Genomic DNA, 14,795 nt, shown 5'->3' on the forward strand with positions numbered 1-14,795 from the left:
TCTGCCCAGCTTGCTAACTTGTTCTTCTCTGTCTCATGTACACTTACCACTGGCTGTGCTGGGACTCTCCTGCCCTAGGAGCATTGCACACACTCTTCTCCGTCTCTCAGGACTTCTCAACCTTGGCCCTGCTGACACTTGGGACTGCATAATTCTTTGTTGTGGGGGTCTGACATATGTATTATAGAGTGTTTAGTAGTGTTCCTGGCTTCTTCCAAGTAGACGTCAGTAGCATCCCCCCATGCCAAGTTTGACAACTAAAAATGGCTCCAGACGTTGTCAAAGGTCTCTTAGTTGGCGAAATCTCCCCTTAGTTGGCAAAATCAGCCCCTGCTCTACCCAAAATTACACCCACCCATCATCCCATAACCTAGGGCCAGCATTAAAATGACTTAATAACTGCTATAGCATAGACTTCAACCAATCAGAATATATGCTGGCCCCAAGCATCCTTATTTTTGTCTGTAAAATGAAGATACTGATAATCCCCACCTTGTAGGCTTGTCATGAGAGCAGATGAGTTTAAGTGGATAAAGTGCTTATCCCAAGGCCTGCTGTGGAGGGAATGCTCCATAAGCACCCAATGTTCTTCTTGCCATCCTCATTATAATTGGCTCATTACTAGCCATGTCCAAAGCAGCCTCCTTGCTCATCTGTTATGCTTCATTGCTGCACTCTGGTTGTTCCTGAAGAACACTCACAGGTCGTAATTAATTTGTAATCATATCTGTTTTCATTTGTGTATTGGTCTATTACCTGACTTCCCTTGTAAATCCTACCAAGGCAGTGCATCAGGGTAGTTCACTGTTGTAACAAGTAACTTCTACACCTCTGTGATTTCGCACAGTGGAAGATTATTCACTTTTTCCAAATGTCTGTTCCATGTGACTCTTTGGGGTACAAGCCTTCCGGGTGCCCATTTGGGGTCTCCTCCTTCCCTTGCTGGGGCTCGCTGTGGGATCCTCTGCCTCCATCTGGCAGACAGGGGAGGGAGACAGATGGAGGATTTCACGCGGAAGATTTTCAATGGACCTGGGCTGGGAACACCCGTCGTCACTTCCTGCCCCCATTCCACTGGCTACTGCTCAGTCACATGGCCGCAGAGCTGCAAGGCAGGCTGGGAAACGTAGTCTGGCTGTGCCCAGCAGAGACAGGAAAGAGTGAGGGGAGCGTCGGGTCAGTCTGTTTACAGGCAGGCATTGCATCCGTGGGCTCAGCATCTACAACGGTGCTGGGCACAGAACTCATAACAAAAAATATTGGTGAATGAAATCAGTGAATAAGTGAATATGTTTTAACCCGTGTCAATCTTTCCTGAGCATCCACATTGGAAAGGATTAATTTTTTTTCAGAGAGGCTGTAACATTTATAAACTTTATTACGTGCTGAAAAGCTTGTGGAAGGATAATTGAGTAGTTTAACACTCTTAGCTTTGCCAGTTAAGAGCCACCTAAACCTTGGGGAGACCACCTCCTTCTCCGTGTAGGGCCTTAGTTTCTCTACCTGCCCAGGGTCTTTCCTGGAGCGGGTAAGTGCTGTCTGTTTTTGTTTCAGATGTGATCACCAGCATAGCCTTGTTTACAAAAGAGACCTGAAATAAATGCTTCTCGATTGATTTTCTGACCAGCGTAGTTCCCTCTGACTGTCATGTTCCTCCAGGTCTGGTCTGCTCTCAGGGAGATACATTAAAAAGAAGGACTCCCGACCAGGACCAGGCAGATTGGAAAGACAAGAATGTTAAAACGCAGGCTGTCTCTCCCCGCCCCCTCCAAGGGCTGGCAACAGCGTGATTCCGGTGTGTGGTTACCATTTCAGATGGCTGGTCAACCAATATTGTGGTTTATATTGGAATTACAGGAAAGTCCTTGACAAGCTTTTTGTTACAGCTCTGAGATGGTTCGTGCAGAGAGGGTTGCCAAATTCAGCGGAAAAAAAAAAATACAGGATGTCTATTGCATGGGACGTACCATAAGTATGCAAAGAATTATTCATTGTTCATCTGAAATTCTAAGCAAACTGGGCACTCTCTATTTTATCTGGTAATCTTATTGGTGTGGACCCTCAGTCATCAGCGTTGGCCTGGCTCTGTCTCCTTCTCTGTCTCCATTCCTGATTAGTTTGAACAGTGGCAGAACTGACTGGAAAATTCTAGGATGTGTGAGTTTCCAGAGCAAGTTCCCCTCCTCCCTTATCACATGTGGGTTGGTTACTTGGTGGTTGACTTCAATGTTCACCCTATAGCTGCCTACTTCCATTTCAGTGGCTGGCTGGGCAGGTCATGCCATCTTTCTGTATGTTCTAGCTAGTGGGTCATTTACTTTCCAGCCTTAAGTAGAAGGGACTGTCGAGGCACCGGGGTGGCTTAGTTGGTTAAGCGTCCGACTCTTCGTTTCAGGTCAGGTCGTGATCTCGCGGTTCAGAGTTCGAGCCCTGCATTGGGCTCTACACTGACAGTGCAGAGCCTGCTTGGGATTCTCTCTCTCTCTCAGTCTCTTTCTGCCCCTCCCCTGCTTTTGCTCACGTGCTCTCTCTTTCAAATAAATAAATATACTTAAAAAAAGAAAAAAAGAAGAGACTGTCTTGGCCTCCCATTCATCTTGCTTTCCACCTGACCAAAATTACTCAGCCAAGTCCCTAATGATTGTATTTCCTTCTCCTCTATTAAAATTGGGGTCAACCTTAACATCTGTGAGCCATGTTCAGATTTAATTAAGATACACTTGGTTTGGTCCACAACCACTTATAAATTTTAATTAAGCTGGATATATATCAAACTGAATTATTTTACAAGAACCAGTGCATTTGATAAGAAATGTAATTATCCGTATTTGAAATGCTACAGTTTTATGTTCTGAAATCCCGATTTTAAAAGAAAACTCATTTTAGGTCAACTTTAGTCTTGAATTAGTATTGATGAATGAGGCCATTTCTGGCTTTGATTTCAATTCATATTAGTCTCCTTCCGTTATTAGAAAATATTAATTCATTCATTCAACAGTGAGGGTCTGTTTAGTACCAGGAACTATGTAAGTCATGATATTGGAAACTCACGTTTTAGATTCATAATGGTCTTCCTTTGGCCTTGCTTTTCGTCTTCACAGCCTTCATGAGTTGAGTTAGTTATCCTCTTAGGTATAAGTGGATTATCTTTTCATTACTCACGTACACATGTAACTCTATTAGTATCCAGAAAAACGTTGGGTAAAATGTGTCTAAACATCTCACTCAAAGAAGAAAAGATATCCTCTTTCTTTTTCCTTTCCTTTCCTTTCCTTTCCTTTCCTTTCCTTTCCTTTCCTTTCCTTTCCTTTCCTTTCCTTTCCTTTCCTTTCCTTTCCTTTCCCTTTCTCTTTCTCTTTCTTTCTTTTTTTTTTTTTTTAAGTGAAGTCTGTGTCCGTTTAGGGAGGTGAGAGAAGGCTGTATAAGGAAGGGAAGATCTCTGGACTGAATTGTGTTTCCCTGCCCCCACCCACCAGTTCATATCCTAAAGCCCCAACCCCCAATGTGACTGTGTTTGGAGATAGCACACGCATCAGTTAGGAGGTAATTAAAATTAAATGAGCTGAAATGTGGGGTCTTATGCTGAGAGGATTGGTGGTTTTATAAGAAGTGGAAGAGCCATCAGCCATCTCTCTTTCCCCACAAACACACCCACCAAGGAAAGGCCAGGTGAACATATGGTAAACAAATACCTCTTTGCCAGGAATAGATATCTTACCAAAACCCTACCATGCTGGCACTCTGATCTTGGACTTGTGGCCTCTGAAATGGTGACAGATTTCTGCTGTTCAGCCACCCAGTCTGTGGCATTGTGTTATGGTGGCCTGATCTGACTAATATAGCTTGCCTGCATCTAACCCTTTGGATGCATAGAATTTCCATGGGCTTTGGCGTTCCGGCCTGGGAGGTGGGCAGCTCTTTTCTCCAGAGAAGTTTTGCCCTTTACTGTAATAAATCCCATGAAGCCAGCTACTTCCTGTTCCTGAGAACAGCACGGATCCATCTTAGAGTTCATGGGACAACCCTTGACAGTGGAGCAAAGCTGACCAGCTTGTCCTTGGATTGACCTTGACTTCTTAACATAGCATCTTGACTGATTGAACTTCATAGCCTGGATGCTTGTGATTTACAACACTCAAGTCCTCCACAAATAGATAAATGCAGAATTCAATTTATCAGTTCCTGCAGCTTGCTCCATTCCGTTAGGGGGAGTTTTTCCATTAGAAGAGCTAATAATCCCTTCCTTTTTTGTGTCCCATTGAGTCTCATATGTCAACAGATTTCAGAACATTAAAAAAAAATCTCAAGTTCAGCTTAATATTTGATGTGACTTTTACACTGCTGAGCCGTGTCCCTCCCTAAAAGCATGGTTCTTGTCTTTCCCTTGGAGTCTCACCTTCCGTACCTCTTTGATGCGCTAAAAATGCTCTCTGTGGATCAATGGCGAGTACCAGCCCTCCACACATAGAGCTGTGACAGAAAATCAATGTGCGGTGTGGACAGTTGAGGAGAACCTTAAATAATGCCTTAAAAGGTCTGCACTCTGCAGTCCTCGATCTCAATGCCCGTAGAGACTGCCAGTAGGGGTCATACCTGCTAACGTGTGTATTCTTTCCTAGTGTGCAGGACTTTAATAAAACCAGCAGATGAAAACTACAGTCAAGTCACAATTAAAAAGCCTTTGGATATAGATTATTCTGACACCTTTTTTACCCCTCCTGTCCCTATGGTGAGAATATTTAAAAAATACTGAACTTGGCACTTTCCTTAAGTCACGCTGAGACCTAACGCATGCATCTCATTTTCTTTCTAAAAGCCAGCACTTAGCAACTTTCACTTGCTGGCATCGTCTCTTGCCAAGAACAGTGAGGATGCTCCGAGAGACCCAGTGGCTACTTTCTTCTGGTGTCAGATGAGAGGGGAAGGGGTAAGTACCCCCATGTATTAGCTTCTTGTTATAGCATAAAGCATCATAAAACTGCCATCTGTAAAAGGACCTACGAAGGACCTTTAGGCTAAATGTCTGCAATTCCCAAGATACTCCAAAATAACCTGGAACAGCATGGATGCTAATGTATGCCAGATTTGGATTTCTTCTGGTGGAGTATCCCTTGGATAACATCCTCTGAGGTTTTTCTTGAATAAAAGTTATGCCCAGAAAACTTTTTAGGGCCCTGTAATTAAAGAAGGATAGGCAGGATAGGAGGGTATACATTTCACAATAGTTTTTGTAGCTGTGTTTGTGAAAACAACAACGACAACAAAAACTGCAAGACAGATGAGAAAGCCAAAGGGCACGGATGTGTTACTGAAGCACTGTGGCTAAGAGGACTTCCCTGCCTGGACTGCTTTGCTTGCAGCTACTGAGTGGTGTTATAAAGCTGCCGGAGGTTTGCAGCAATGTGCTATCACAATTCAGTTTACAGGCGTTCAGGGGTGAGAACTAGATGTGAGATGTGCCTGGAGGTGGTGTACCTATTCAGAATGTGAGAGGGACATGGAAGATGGAGCAGAGGAGGAGATGTAGGCCTTTGGCCACAAGGAGGAGAGAGAGTGTGGCTTATGGCAGGGAGAGAGGGCTCTGAGAGCAGGTGGCTCTTTGTTAGCATTAGTTGAAAAGAGACGAGAGCTGTGACGAAATGTTTTTCCAGTTGAGAAATCACCCTCAGCCACAAACGTTTATGACTCGTAATGATTTAAGAAGGGAAGAGCCTCAGGTCACACGGGACTTTGAAGACAGACCTTCTGATGTTTTTTCTAGCACACGATGGCCCAATTTAAGCTCTAGAGCTGCTCTGATCAATATGGCAGCCACTGGCCGCTTGTGGCTAGTGTAAATTGTGTCAAATACACGTTGGATTTCAAAGATGTAATCAGAAAAAAGTACTACACTTCTCAGCAATTCTTAAAAATGTTGATTATAGGGGCACCCGGGTGGCTCCGTCGGTTATGCGTCGACTCTTGATTTTGGCTCACGTCATGATCTCACGGTCATGAGTCTGAGCCCCGCATCCAGCTCTGCACTGACAGCACAGAGCCTGCTTGGGATTCTCTCTCTCCCTCTTTCTCTGTCCCTCCCCTGCTCACATTCTCTCCTGTCTCTTGAAATAACTAAATAAACATTTAGAAAAATATTGATTACATGTTGTAATGATATTTTGAATATATTGGGTTAATAAAGTTTTTATACAATTATTAAAATTAATTTCAATAACAACCTTCTGGTTATAAGATGAAGTAAATCATGGAATGGAATGTGCAGCATGGTGACTACTTAATGACACCGTGTTGCATGTTTGGAAGTTGCAAAGAGAGTAGATCTTAAGAGCCCTCATCATAAAGAAAAGAGCTGTAACCCTGCATGGTGAGTGATGTTAACTACATTTACACTGGTGATCACTGTCACAGTATATACGAATACCAAATCATTATATTGTTGACCTGAAACTCACATAACATTCTCAGTAAGAAAATTAATTTCACCATTTTTTTTTTCACTTTAAAATGTGTGGGGTTGGGGCGCCTGGGTGGCTCAGTCAGTTGAGTGTCTGACTTCAGCTCAGGTCATGATCTCGAGATTCATGGGTCTGAGCCCCCTGTTGGGCTCTGTGCCAACAGCTCAGAGCCTAGAGCCTGCTTCGGATTCTGTGTCTCCCTCTCTCCCTCTGTCTCTCTCCTGCTCACTCTCTATCACTCTCTCTCTCTCTCAAAAGTAAATAAAAACATTAATAAAAATTGAAACGTGTGGGTACTAGAAAACTTAACATTTTTACCTGTGTTTACATGATAATTTGCTGGACAGCACTGCTCCGGGTTATAGAAACAGATTAGGTTGAATCTCTCATATACATGGTTATGCTTTCTTTAAGACATTTGGAAGTTCCCCAATTTAAAAAACAAGTATCCCTAATTTTGTGAATTTCCTCTTTATGCAGCCTAGTTCCAGAGGGCTCACCAAGCATGTCACCCCATTGATCAACCCCCCATTTGTCAATGTCCCCCTTAAAAATATGCTGTCTATGGGGTGCCTGGGTGGCTCAGGGGGTTAAGCGTCCGACTTTGGCTCAGGTTGTGATCTTGTGGTCCGTGGGTTCGAGCCCCGCATCGGGCTCTGTGCTGACAGCTCAGAGCCTGGAGCCTGCTTCGGATTCTGTGTCTCCCTCTCTCTCTGCCCCTCCCCTGCTCACGCTCTGCCTCTCTCTCTGTCTCTCAAAAATCAATAAATGTCAAAAAAGAAAAAAAACGCTGTCTGCAATTGCATGTAATAATACCTGACCGTGGTTTAGAAAGGGCGCAGAAGTAGCGTATGAGGGCCTGGAATCTGCATGACACGGTCCGAGATTGCTCGTAGCCTAATGCTAACAGTTCGCAGTCTTTTCAGGGTGACTTCCCTGTGAGGTGGGCTGAGGTCTGACTCGGAGCTGACCCTCTAGCAATAGGACGGCGCCCAGGTGGATGGGAGCAAGAATCACAGCCCTCCAGGCCCGGTACTCATCCCTCCCTGCCCCGTGCTCCTGGAGATCTGCAGAATCCCGCCTTCTAACAGCAGTCTGACTTGGAGACGCAGTTGGATGCTCTCCCATCTACCCCCGGGAGAGACGATTAGTGTAAATACTTGCCCTGGTTATGTAAACAAGAGACGCTGCGTTTTTAACCGCTGAGCTTTTGGAATTTGGAACTCAGGTGCCTCTGAAGCCACACAAGGCAAGTTCCATTGTCCCTGTTCTCTGGGCTTCTGATTGCTTGACATCCCATGTAAGCTGACTGATTGCTCCCGACTCACCCTAAGCCATACTTGATCTGTAGTAGGTGATATCGATGTGTTTTAGGCGGATAGAAAATCCAGGCTCTCAAAATGTTCCCCCTGGGACGACTTCTCACCGAAATCACCCGTTCAGTCTTGGGAATTTTTCGCAAAACTGAAAAGTTTCATTTGACCAATTGAGGGTTTTTTGGTGTGTGTATGTGTTCATCATTTAAGCAAGACAAAGCTAATCTCTTTAAACCTTTATTTAGAGAAAAACCTTGAAATCGGGTATATGCAGAATTGAGATCTTACCCCCAGGAAATAACGCCCTAATCTCTCATGAGTCACCGTTCAGAGTCGTGCAAATATTCTGCCGGTTGAGTTCTCCCAGCTGAGTGCCCAAAAGATGCCTCTAGTTGGTGAACCACCTTGGGGCCCCCCTGCTTCTCTTGTGAGGGCCCCCTCCTCCCGTCTGGGCCACCGTTGTGCGGATTACACCTTCTCCTTCTATGCTTCTCCCTCCACCTGTACCGTCTTAGCCAACCGCGCACAGCCTTCACAGAGGCCTTGTGGGAACCTCGTGGTGAAAGGTGCTTTGTAAAAAATAATACCACATAAATGGAAGATCATTATTACTAGATGAGCTTCTCTCTCCCAGACTAATCATTTCAGTCTCGCAAAATGAACCGCATTAGCCATCTGCTGGCCCAATTACCTAAATGATTCAAATTCTTTGAAACCTGGTCACACAGCTCCTCATTCTTCCCAACTCCCATTTTAGTGCTGCCAGCAGATTTTAGAGCCCCGGTGTCCTCGTCAGAGCCACTTAGCTTTATGGTGAGTAATGGCACTCCTCAAGGTAGGCCGGTGACCCTCTGACAGCTGAAGGCGGCGGCCATCTTGCTTCAGTGTCTAATCTACCACTTGCCTTGTTTTTAACATACTGGTTTTTTTTGTTGTTGTTGTTTTTCTGTATCACCTTCCTCTTAAAAGCGTGCATGGAGTCTTTTTGGAAAATCAAATAAAGTGGAATGATGCCTGCCTTCTATATTTCTTTCTTTCTTTCTTTCTTTCTTTCTTTCTTTCTTTCTTTCTTTCTTAATTTTTTTTAACGTTTATTTATTTTTGAGATAGACACAGAGCATGAACAGGGGAGGGGCAGAGAGAGAGGGAGACACAGAATCCGAAGTAGCTCCAGGCTCCGAGCTGTCAGCACAGAGCCTGATGTGGGACTTGAACCCACGAACTGTGAGATCATGACCTGAGCCGAAGTTGGACGCTCAACTGACTGAGCCACCCAGGCACCCCGAGGTCACTTTTAAAGAATTAATTTTGGGGGGAGCCTGGGTGGCTCAGTCAGTCTGACTTCAGCTCAGGTCATGATCTCACGGTTCATGAGTTCAAGCCCCGCATCCGGCTCTGTGCTGACAGCTCAGAGCCTGGAGCCTGCTTCGGATTCTGTGTCTCCCCTGCTCTCTGCCCCTCCCCCACTCACACTCTGTCTCTCTTTCTGTCTCTCAAAAGTAAAAATAAAACATTAAAACAATTTTTTAAAAAATAATTTTTCAAAATGAAAATGTGGGTTTTTTTTTTTAATGCTCACAGACATAATATATTCTCATAAACAGAATGTAAAGATATACACAGAAATTACAGCTACAGACAATTTAGAATACAGACCTCTGGGTTTTTTCTTCTATTATAGTTCATGAGTTATTGTTTGCTTTATAAGAAACCATCCCCAAACTTAGTAGCTTGAAATACCAACCATTTCTTTAGCTCAGGATTCTTCAGGTCGGCAATCTGTACTGAGTTCAGCCGGGCAGTTCTGGCATTCAGGTCTCACGTGACCTCACAGTCACCTGATGGACTGGCCTTGACCAGCACAGGGAGGACATCTGGGGCCTTTTTGCAGTGACTTCTTCTTACTCCAGCAGCCTCGCCTGGGCTGGCTCACACGGCATCCTCAGGTTTCAAGAGCTGCGGAAAGGCAAACTGCCTGCGAACACTTTCCAGGCCCTTGCTTATGTCACATTTACTGCTGTCGCACTGGTCAAAACCAAGTTAAATGGGTACCTAGTGTCACTGTGAAAGGGACCGTGGAGGAGCAACGGATACAGGGAGGCCTGAGCGGATCGGACATACTGCGATCAAGCCACCACAACTGAACCTACCTTGTCATGATATTTTAACAAAATGAGATTCTGTTATACGTGCTATGTTGGTCAGGGTTCTCTAACCAATAGGCTGTATCTATATCTCTGTCTACGTATGGAGAGATAGCTACAGATACATCAATATAGATAGATACACAGATACAGATCTATTATAAGGAATTGGCTCGTGCAGCTATGGAGTTTGGCAAGTCTCGAGACCTGCAGGATGAGTCGGCAAGCTGGAGACCCCGGAGAGCTGACGGTTTAGTTCCGGAGTGAGTCCGAAGACCTGAGAATCACCACGGCCGCTGATACAGCTCCAGGCTGAAGGCTGGCAGGCTAAAAAGCAGGGAGAGCTCATGTTTCAGTTTGAGTCTGAAGGCAAGAAAAACATCAGCATCTCAGTTTGAAGGCAGGCGGGTGGGAAGAATTTCCTCTTACCAGAGGACGTTCAGCTTTTTTGTGCTATTTAGGTCTTCAATTGATTAAATAGGGCCCACCCACATTAAGGATGGCAATCAGCTTTACTGGATCTCTTGATTTAAATGTTTTTCTCATCTGAAATAACACAAAACAAAACCCACTTTCACAGACTCAGAAACATGCAAAATAAGGTTTGACCAAATATTTGGGCACTCCATGGCCCACTTAAGCTGACACGTAAAATTAACCATTACGCATGTTTTTGTTTTTGTCTCTGAGTTTAAATATATGCCATGGACATTTTTTCATGTCAGTAAATAGAGATGATGATCATCTTTTTTTTTAAGTTTACTTATTTTTGAGAGAGGGAGAGAGAGAGAGAGAGAGAGAGAGAGAGAGAACAAGTGGGGGAGGGGCAGAGAGAGAGAGAGAGAGAGAGAGAATCTCAAGCAGGCTCTGCACTGTCAGCGCAGAGCCTGACATGGGGCCTGAACCGATGAACTGTGAGATCATGACCTGAGCCAAAATCGGATGCTTAACTGACCGAGCCACCCAGGTGCCCCTAAGGATGGCCCTTGTGCGAGTGCCCCTGATCATCTCTGATGGCTGCATAGCATATTACTATTTGACGTACATCACTTATTTCCATTTTCTTGACAAACGCTTGGGTTATTTTTTACACTTCACTACTATATTCGCATAACAAAGTTTGATTTGTATCGCTAAATTGTCCGCTAAATAATTTGTACAATCTCGGCAGCAAGCACAGGACTGACTGTAACACCTTCAGCAACACTAAATGTGTATTCTTTCGGCAAATACGTATTCAGCATCTACCATGTGCTAAACACTGTGCAAGGAGCGAGGTATGCAGTAGTGAGCAGAACAGGCTAGGTCCCTGCCCTCAGGAGGCATCCATTCTATGGGGAGAGACCCACAGGAAACAAACAAAAACATAGCCTGGTAAGGTGACCACAGCACGTGATAGGTGAGTGAAGGAAGTAAATGGTGTAACATTATATAAGCATAGAGCGGTAGAGGGGACTGCTGTAGACAGGGCTATCTAAAAGATAGAAGGAGAATTCACTTCAGTCTTGAGGCAGAAAGGAAGATACTATGAAGGCGGGGTTTGCACCGGATCTTGAAGTACACAAGAAGGATTTGGGTCAGACGTTTGGAATGAAGCGTTATGGAGGTTTTGCATGACCCAGGTTGTCACAACCCAGGAGCCACTGGAGGGAAATGGGCCAATCAGTTTCTTAAACCAAGTTTGGAGGACTCAGGTGGGTGTTGTCTCCAGTTCACACCGAACGCCAAGCCGTCTGAGATGTGCAGGTTGAAGTAACAGAACCTGAGTGTACCACGTCTTTCTTTTTCCAATGCCACTTAATAACTTGGTTTGACTGGTCTGAATTTGGATATTAATAAAGCCAAATTTTCAGGGCGCCTGAGTGGTTCAGTCAGTTAAGCGTCCAACTTCAGCTCACGTCGTGCTCTCATGGTTTATGAGGTCGAGCCCTGCATCGGGTTCTCAGCTGTCATCACAGAGCCCTCCTCGGATCCTCTGTTCCCTCCTCTGTCCCTAGCCCTCTCACACTCTCTCTGTCTCTCAAAATAAATAAACATTAAAAAAATAAAGCCAAATTTTCTAGGTGGTGATTTTATTTCTTAGTTCATTTCTTAGCTTATTTCTTAGAACAACAGAGGTCACAGTAGTCTCTCTCAAAGGATAGAGATGGATGTTTGGTCACAGCTCTCCCACCACAGACCTCAGGGCTACATTGCTTAATGTCATGGTGTTTGTAATCACCTGAGGTTTCATCTTTCAAACAACTGTTTTTCAAAAACCTGTTCCTGCAATTAAGCTGCAGTACCACCAGGAGGCAGTATGGGGATGCACCCAAGGGCAGGATATAAGAAATTGGCCGTTCATTATATTATAAAAGCTAATCTTACTTTTTAAATTTGAATTTAGCATTAACCTGCCAAATGTGTAATTACTCTAGAGTGTCTTTGTAAAATAAATAGAAGTCTAAGCTGCAATTTGGTGGCTATTTTTATTATCCATGTGCTTTATAGAGATTGTGATTAAAATGCCTTTTGTAATTCACCATGAATATTGCACAGTAAAAGCCCAACGAGCTCTCATAGCAGACCTGCATTTCAAATTGCCGGTGGCCTCAGGCTGGCCAAGGCCGGTGTTGACGTGGATGCTTGGGACACATCTGCTTATCTGCATCAAGTTTGGGTTTTTCAAGTAGCAAAACCCAGAAGGAAAAATAAATCTGTAGTACACCTTTCCTGACAAATGTGAAGTCCTTAGAAATTTCCCAATTACAAGTTTTCTGAATTTACCTGTTTATTTTGTTATGTTTTTACAACAGCTCATGGCTCATTTCACCTTCTGGTATCCCCTTGGTTATTTTTCTTCTTTAACTACACCCGAGCATAACCTGATCTGCATTGATGCTCGTTTACTTTTCCAATAAGCTGCAGCAAGAGCTTAATATAGAAACATAGGATAGTCAGATTACTTTTAAAAACTGTTTTGTTAAGTTTCTCAGGATCCACATAAGAGTGAAAACATATGGTATCTGTCCTTCTCTGGATGACTTAGTTCACTTAGCATAACCCTCTCCAGTTCCATCCACGTTGCCACAAAAGGCCAGATTTCATTCTTTCTCATTGCCAAGTAGTATTCCATTGTGTATATCAACCACAATTTCTTTCCCATTCATCAGTTGATGGACATTTCGGCTCTTTCCATAATTTGGCTACTGTTGAAAGTGCTGCTATAAACATTGGGGTACAAGTGCCCCTATGCTTCAGCACTCCTTTATCCCTTGGGTAAATTCCTAGTGGTGCTACCTGAGAAACTTAACAGAAGACCATGGGGGAGGGGAAGGGGAAAAAAAAGTTAGGGAGGGAGGCAAACCATAAGAGACTCTTAAAAACTGAGAACAAACTGAGGGTTGATGGGGGGTGGGAGGGAGGGGAAAGTGGGCGATGGGCATTGAGGAGGGCACCTGTTGGGATGAGCACTGGGTGTTGTATGGAAACCAACTCGATAATAAATTTCATATTTTAAAAAATAAATTTTAAAAATAACCGTTTTGTTCAGAGATTACTAGATCTCTTATGTAGAGCAGACCATTTCAACAAAATTAAAGTCTTGAGAAAGAGGTTAAAACTGGATTTTACTACAGTCCTTTCAAAGAGTCACTATCACCAACTGACTCTCCTGAACCTCCAGTGTGTTTTGAGCTGATGGCAGGAAGCTGGGGTTCAAGGAGAGTCTTGGCAGCGAGAAGAGGGTTTGTCAGAACAATGAGAAGGTTGAGGCTGGGTTGCCAGCACCAATGGGATCACTTGGGCCAAGGGCAGCAAAGACAGAGGGCGCCCGTGGGGCCGGTTGGGTATGAGCTGCCGTGTGGCTCAGTTTCCCCTACAGACACACGTTTACCTGGGTCCCTGCCTGGGTCACCTTGGTCTCAGGTGAGATCCTGCAATCCGATAAGAGCTTGTTTACAACAGCAGGTGGTCATGTTTACCTGGGCCCCTGCCTGGGTCACATGGTCCCTGCTGTGAAGGACTCTTCGTCTGTTGGTTCCGCCGCCTACCCGGTTCTGTATCCCGCTGTGGCACGCAGGTCCCGCCCTCTCCGTGCTCCTGCTCCAGATCCTTCCGTACCCCTTTGTCCGTCTCTGTCCCCCCCGCATGTCCAAGCGGCAGCCCCCTTTCCGGACGAGTCATCCCAAACCTCCATCAGAATAAAGAAGTAGAACAAAGCTCTCGTCGTGCTGTTTCAGCTGCTCAGATGGGAAGACGCCCTTTTTTGTTCATCCTTACGACGTCTAAGGGCACACTTTGTCTTCTCAACGAGGCTGGGAGCTGGCGGTCTCAGGAGGAACAGTTGCGGAGAAGGGCTGAGGGCTGAGCAGGACGGTCCCAGCACGGCATCCTGTCTCAGGTCCCAGCGCTGGAGCCGCACGCGTTGCTGGCCTGGTTCAAGAAGCCCTTCCAAAGACACCATTCCACAGAAAGGAAAATCAGTAAGTAATTTCTTTCCCCCGTGTCGCTCCATGGGTGACAAGGACACATACACCCACCCGCGACTGTGAGGGAGTGTACCCAGAGCGAAAGGCGTGGCTCTAAATGAAAATCAAGACAGATGGCGGAGGCAAAGGAGGCCAGATCAGATGGACGCTGATGTGCAGGGAGCCCTTTTTCATGGGCATTTAATTTCGGTTCACCCGGGCACTTTGCGCCCCTGCGTGTGTTGCCGGGGCCATAATTCCATTTACAGAGGGACAGCGTGGAATGTTTTTCAGGGTGAAGGGTGAGTCTCGAATCTCTTGAATCTGAATCTATCCCATGGCCTCCTCATCTTTCCCAGTTTGGAGAGTACTCTACAGAAATTGCAAGTAAGTGATGAAATGTGAGTGCCGACGGAAGAGAATTCCTCCTGT

General features: G+C 44.9%; 1 protein-coding gene across 6 annotated transcripts in view; it reads left to right on the top strand.

Moving 5' to 3' along the window:
- Positions 1-14,795, top strand: part of ATPSCKMT (ATP synthase c subunit lysine N-methyltransferase) — a 339,506-nt gene that overhangs the window by 228,597 nt on the left and 96,114 nt on the right. The window contains exons 7-9 of one of the 6 annotated variants that reach the window (XR_008290039.1): positions 4,821-4,927; positions 14,136-14,378; positions 14,658-14,750. The gene's annotated coding sequence lies outside the window, so the exon portion shown is untranslated. Of the gene's footprint in view, positions 1-4,816; positions 7,244-10,096; positions 13,230-14,135; positions 14,379-14,657; positions 14,751-14,795 lie in introns of those variants that run through there. The other 5 variants (XR_008290035.1, XR_008290037.1, XR_008290036.1 and 2 more) reach the window with 5 other exon arrangements.

Source organism: Acinonyx jubatus, chromosome A1 (genome assembly GCF_027475565.1).
Source record: "Acinonyx jubatus isolate Ajub_Pintada_27869175 chromosome A1, VMU_Ajub_asm_v1.0, whole genome shotgun sequence".
NCBI classification, from domain to species: Eukaryota; Metazoa; Chordata; class Mammalia; order Carnivora; family Felidae; genus Acinonyx; species Acinonyx jubatus.